Source organism: Neolamprologus brichardi, chromosome 7, assembly GCF_056152115.1.
Source record: "Neolamprologus brichardi isolate AB-2024 chromosome 7, ASM5615211v1, whole genome shotgun sequence".
In the NCBI taxonomy this organism is placed as follows: Eukaryota; Metazoa; Chordata; class Actinopteri; order Cichliformes; family Cichlidae; genus Neolamprologus; species Neolamprologus brichardi.
Window position 1 is genome coordinate 68,883,326 of NC_142110.1, and position 6,561 is coordinate 68,889,886.

Genomic DNA, 6,561 nt, shown 5'->3' on the forward strand with positions numbered 1-6,561 from the left:
CCAAAGCATTGTCAGCTGCAGAGCGCGCGCAACCCCCACCCGCGGTTTACTTTGATTTTTTTTCATATTCCTACAATGTCCTGTAAATACAAGATGACCCACTGGCGCCACCTTGTGGTACAAACTGGATCAGCACTGGAATGACCCTGAAACCAGGATGTTCCCGAGGACGACGCTCCGCCCTCCTCCTGATCCACACAGAGTGACCCGAGCGCACGTTCGTGGATCTGTGGGACGTTGTTGAAACGATCTGAACTTCATTAACTGTAAAGCTCTGAATTTATTCGGCTTTGGATGAACACATGTGTGAGTCCTCAGACGTTACACACAGATCAGCGCACACCTGTAAATCTTTGTTACACCTGGATCATATCGTGCTGGTTTGGCTCCACTTTGAGCGAACGCTGTTTCCAAAATCAACCGCCGTTTACAGTCAAACCGTTTGTTCCAGACTTAACTTCATTTTGTTCTTTGAGCCAATCAGAGGGGGGCGTGCTGCAGGACCTCATCATCGTCCTGCTGCCTTCAGGGGTTTCTGGTAGAGAGCAGAATTCCCTCAGTGAAGCAGAGCAGCACAGACCATCACACCACCGTGTCTGCTGCTGTGACGTTCTCTCTATGAAACGCTGTTAAAGGAAGACGTGACTCGAACGGCCTGCAGGTCTTTAGATGTTGTCAGCTGAGTGCTCCTGGGAACATGAAGGCAACGCGAGCCGAGAGTACAAACATGCCGATCGGCTGTTAGCTCGGTGACGAGTCACAAACTCATGTCTGCACTTTGATTTTGTTACATACAAACACACTGACAGCAGCAGTGCTGCCACATGTGCACAGTTTGTTTGGTCGCTCAATGAAAGGCTTCAGTTAGTTAGAGTTTGTAGTTTTGTCTTATTATAAAATATTTGAAATTTAAACTGCTGTTTCACATCTTTTAGACTGCTTCACTCTGTCGCACATTTTCTATTTAAGGGATTTATTCAATTCAGTTTAAATGTTATTAACACAGCGCCAAATCACAGCAGTCGCCTCAAGGCGCTTTATTGTAACCAGACCCCACAATAATAATAATAATACAGAGAAAAACTATCATATGACCCCCTATGAGCAGCACTTTGGCGACAGTGGGAAGGAAAAACTCCCTTTTAACAGGAAGAAACCTCCAGCAGAACCAGGCTCAGGGAGGGGCGGGGCCATCTGCTGTGATTGGTTGGGGTGAGAGAAGGAAGACAGGATAAAGACATGCTGTGGAAGAGAGACAGAGGTTAATAACAGATATGATTCAGTGCAGAGAGGTCTGTTAACACATAGTGAGTGAAGAAAAAACACTCAGTGCATCATCTGCATAGCGGTGTAAATGTATGCTAGTGATGCTGCCGAGGGGAAGCATGTATCAAGATCATTTGTACCTAAAGCTGTTTCTGTGCTGAGCTCTGAAACCTGACTGAAACTAACGAGTTCAGGTAGCTGCTCTGTGTTGGTACAGGGCAGTGAAGATGATAACAGCGGGTGCACACACAGGTCAAACTCTGCCCCCTGGTGGTGATCCTGTGAGTCACAGTGTGACACATTAACCTCGTTTTAAATGTCACTCGTTAATTCAGCTCAGAGTTATTCTCGTGTGAACTCAGTTTTCCTGTTTGGGTCGGAGAACGGGGGCCCAGCTCGTCGCCACAAATCACAACTCTGGTGCTCCACAGCGCCAAAGTATCTCATCATCGAGCGCGCTCAGTGCTGCTGTTTGTTTCTAAGGTAACGGCTTTTTAAAAGTCACTGATCAGAGAAACACGAGACATCACACGGTGATAAACTACAGACCTGCTGTTCCAGCTCAGAGGGCCGAGGGGTCGTCCAAAAATGGTATTTTCTGGAGATCTGATTGGTCAGTAGGCAGTGATGTCATACCTATTTATCTTTAATCTTGATCTTAAGTTACCATGGTGATTTATCTGTATAGAAACCAGGTTAAGCCTGAAGTTACCCAGGTTAGGCCTCTGCTATCAAACATGAGGCTCCCAGGCCTGGACCGGCCACTAGAGGGTCCAACTGGGTCCACAGGTGAATAATAACAAACTTTATTTACACCCAGACCTGAGCACAAAGGTCAAAGGTCAGCCTGCTGTGAGTGTCAGAATAAGAGGCGAGTCTCCAGGTGTTCAAAGAGTGTCTCGTTTATTGCGTTAAGGCTTCGAGGTCGTCTGAAAATCACCACAAACACATTTGCAGCATCACCTCCTACCTCACTTCCTGTTCCTGCTTTAAACAGACTGTACATAAATGATGAACTGAGCCACTCCTCCACCCGAGCAGATTTAAGGTCGTTATTAAAATAATCCAGAGTCATAATGTTAAATAATAAAATGACATTTTTGTGAAAAACATTTTTATATTTTTTATGCCTGATTCACTGATTAAAAAAATTATTAAACAGCATCTCGACCGTGTCTTTGCCACAACGCCGAGGTCAGAGGTCACATCGGCTCATCCTCCTCCGCACATGTGCAGACCAACTCAGCTTCTTTCGCCAACAGCCGCGTTTGGAGCAGATTTGGCTAAATGCGATCTGATTGGCTGATGCCTCAAAGTCGCAAGCAATTGACTCAAAGGTGTCAATGTGTGACATCACGGCGTCTGAGCCCGGAAGCATCCATGTGATTCCCGCCGTTATCTGACAGCTTCTCTCTGCAGGACGCAACAAAACTTCACAGAAGTCGTTAAAAACACACAAACACAAAAATCAGTCTCTGAGTCTCTCACACCTGCACAGGTACGCAGCCTCAGCTTGTCCCACCCCGCTGAGCGCGGCACTGGCTCAGTGCAGGTCGCTGAAGGGCTTGGGGTACCCGAACATCAGGTAGTCCATGTAGTAGAAGTCGAAGGCCTTCTGCCGCTCGGTGGCGTTGAGCTGTGAGAAGTACTTCTGCGTGATGCTGGAGGATGTCCTCTCCGCCAGTGGGTTCCTGTCCTTGAAGTCCGGGAACGTGAGGTTAGCCGGCGCCCCGATGCTTCGGAGCAGGAAGTTGGCGTCACGCTCCAGGCTCTCGAACTTCCCGATGAAGGTGAACTGCAGGAAGCACGGGCTGCACAGCTGGCTCACCGGCTCCCAGTGGATGTCCATCCCCACGGGCCGCCGCACGTCCAGCAGGTGAGGCGCTCAAAAGGCTCCCGGACGAACAGCACTTTGGTGTAGGAGCAAAGCCGCTCGGCAACGGCAGCACGACTGTAGCCGCTGAGCCGCGGGAGGCGGTTTTCGTAATGCGCCGCGTCGTGGGGAATGTCCCGTGTGGACGCGGCGCTGCCGCTCAGCACCATCAGCACCCGCTTCCAGTTGGAGCAGCCGGCTTTGGGCACCTCGCAGTACAGCAGCCGGGACCGCTCCTCCACGTACACCCGCGACACCTGCCGCTGCGACGGCGGCCGCCTGCCCACTCCCGGCTGGTATTGGGCACAGATATCTGTTAGCAGGCGGTGCCGTGACTCCTGCATCCTCGCCAGCTGCAGCGCCACCTCTACTTGGCCCGTGGGGGAGCTGGACGCCGCCACGCTGCTCTTCAGCAGCAGCTTCCTGCGGCGTTTAGTGAGCGGCTGCTTTGAGCCGAGCGGTGAGTCAGAGAATAGCGAGGAGGACGGTGGCTGGGGGCGGAGAGCGGGCGGAGAGACGGGACGACGTCCTGCCGCATCGCCGGCTTCCTTTAACACACACACATACAGGAAACAGAGGGCATGTCATCAGTGGGCGTTTCCCATCACGCAGGGCGTGGTCTGTATGTTTAACCTCCGCGCTCGCCATTTCCTGCATGTAAAGAGTCGATGATGCCTGACCGGCTCCGATTCACATAAAACGTTCTGATCCATCGATCAGGTTTCTACTCTGCAGGGTTCTACTGTGCAGGGTTCTACTGTGCAGGGTTCTACTGTGCAGGGTTCTACTGTGCAGGGTTCTACTCTGCAAGGTTCTACTCTACAGGGTTCTACTGTGCAGGGTTCTACTGTGCAGGGTTCTACTCTGCAAGGTTCTACTCTGCAGGGTTCTACTGTGCAGGGTTCTACTCTGCAGGGTTCTATTCTGCAGGGTTCTACTCTCCAGGGTTCTACTCTGCAGGGTTCTACTCTGCAAGGTTCTACTCTACAGGTTCTACTCTGCAGGGTTCTACTCTCCAGGGTTCTACTCTGGATGTTTCTCCTCTACAGGGTTCTACTCTACAGGTTCTACTCTGCAGGGTTCTACTCTCCAGGGTTCTACTCTGCAAGGTTCTACTCTGCAATGTTCTACTCTGCAATGTTCTACTCTACAGGGTTCTACTCTGCATGTTTCTACTCTGCAGGGTTCTACTCTCTGAACCTGAAAATCTGAATTCCATCTGAAGTCAAATGAGTAATAAACACGAAAAGATGCTGTGAGTGTCCTGATCAATCATGCAGGACGTCTGCAGTCTCAGCTGCAGGTCTCCAACCTAAACGTGTGTGTGTGTGTGTGTGTGTGTGTGTGTGTGTGTGTGTGTGCGTGTGTGGTCCAAACACTGTTTACGAGGCTGGGAAGCTGCAGCTGAGGATGATGATGATGAAATGTTTCTGAAACATTTGAACAGAACCATCTCTCTGAGATTCTGGGTGCTGTCAGACACTGCAGGATCAAAAGTGAACATATTACATTTAAATTACATTTTTAAATACATCCCCGTCTGAAACCTGCAGAGCTGAACTCAGATACGAATCTTCTGATGTTTCTTCATGTTAAAACTATTATTTTACATTGTTATGAAATCCACCTACATCCAACTCATGTTTCATGCACGTGTCTACAGACCCTGATTCAGCTCGAGGACACAACTTTAGTCTGATATTCATGTTTAAATATTACCCGAGTTTTAGTGAAAGACAGTGGCCATGTTTCAAAAACACATGTTTCTGATACATGAAGCTAAAACTTGACAACAACCATTATAAACCTTCAAACTTTGATCCCCGAAACTTTTATGTAAATTAGAAACGGTGGAGCAGAAGGTCCTCGATGATCTGAGACTCACAAGAACTGATCAGGAACTTTCTGTTGCACTAAAATATATGGATGTCTAACCACAGGAGCTGTCATGCTGGCTGTGGACACTGGATGGCGCTCTAATCTGGGTTCTGCTCCGTGTGTTTACTCTGTTTGGAAAATGTGATGCTGTGTGAGTCCAGCAGGTGTCGCTGTGCTGCTGTTACCTTCTGTGAAGGCCGCCTGGGAGCCGCCAGCACCTGCACACCTGAGAAGGAAGGAGGGGGGGGGGGGGGAGAGCACGGTCAGGAGCAGAAGTATGTGGACACTTTTGGTTAGGATTGTTTAATGAAGCTGAAAACAAACTGCAACACAGGTGAGTGAGAGAGAGAGAGAGAGAGGGTGAGAGAGAGAGAGAGTGAGAGAGTGTGTGAGTGTGAGAGAGAGAGAGAGTGAGAGAGTGTGTGAGTGTGAGAGAGAGAGAGTGAGAGAGAGAGAGTGTGTGAGTGTGAGAGAGAGAGAGTGAGAGAGTGTGTGAGTGTGAGAGAGTGTGTGAGTGTGAGAGAGAGGGTGAGTGAGAGAGAGAGAGAGTGTGAGTGTGAGAGAGTGAGAGTGAGAGAGTGTGTGAGTGTGAGAGAGAGGGTGAGTGAGAGAGAGAGAGTGTGTGAGTGTGAGAGAGAGAGAGAGAGAGTGAGAGAGAGAGAGTGTGTGAGTGTGAGAGAGTGAGAGAGAGAGTGTGTGAGTGTGAGAGAGTGTGTGAGTGTGAGAGAGAGGGTGAGTGAGAGAGAGAGAGTGTGAGAGAGAGAGTGTGTGTGAGTGTGAGAGAGAGAGTGGGGGTGAGAGAGAGTGAGTGAGAGAGAGAGAGAGAGAGAGGGTGAGTGAGAGAGAGAGAGTGAGAGAGAGAGAGAGAGAGAGAGAGAGAGGGTGAGTGAGAGAGAGAGAGAGAGAGAGAGTGAGAGAGAGAGTGTGTGAGTGTGAGAGAGAGAGTGAGGGTGAGAGAGAGAGAGTGAGAGAGAGAGAGTGAGGGTGAGTGAGAAAGGGAGCGAGTGAGTGAGAGAGTGAGGATGAGTGAGAGAGTGAGAGAGAGTGAGTGAGAGAGAGAGTGAGAGAGTGAGAGAGAGAGAGGGTGAGTGAGAGAGTGAGAGAGAGTGAGTGAGAGAGAGAGTGAGAGTGAGTGAGAGAGAGAGTGAGAGAGTGTGTGAGTGTGAGAGAGAGCGAGTGAGGGTGAGAGAGAGAGGGTGAGTGAGAAAGTGAGAGAGGGAGAGTGTGAGTGAGTGAGAGAGAGAGAGGGTGAGTGAGAGAGTGAGAGAGAGTGTGAGTGAGAGAGAGAGTGAGAGAGAGAGTGAGAGAGTGTGTGAGTGTGAGAGAGAGAGGGTGAGTGAGAAAGTGAGAGAGGGAGAGTGTGAGTGAGTGAGAGAGAGAGAGGGTGAGTGAGAAAGTGAGAGAGGGAGAGTGTGAGTGAGTGAGAGAGAGAGAGGGTGAGTGAGAGAGAGAGTGAGAGAGTGAGGGTGAGTGAGAAGTGAGAGAGGGAGAGTGTGAGTGAGAGAGAGAGAGAGAGGGTGGTGAGAGAGAGGAGTGAGATGTGT

General features: G+C 49.9%; 1 pseudogene; it reads right to left on the reverse strand.

Moving 5' to 3' along the window:
* Positions 1-2,152: 2,152 nt before the first annotated feature.
* The window catches only part of LOC102787624 (carbohydrate sulfotransferase 8 pseudogene), a 6,767-nt pseudogene continuing 2,358 nt past the window's right edge, over positions 2,153-6,561 (reverse strand).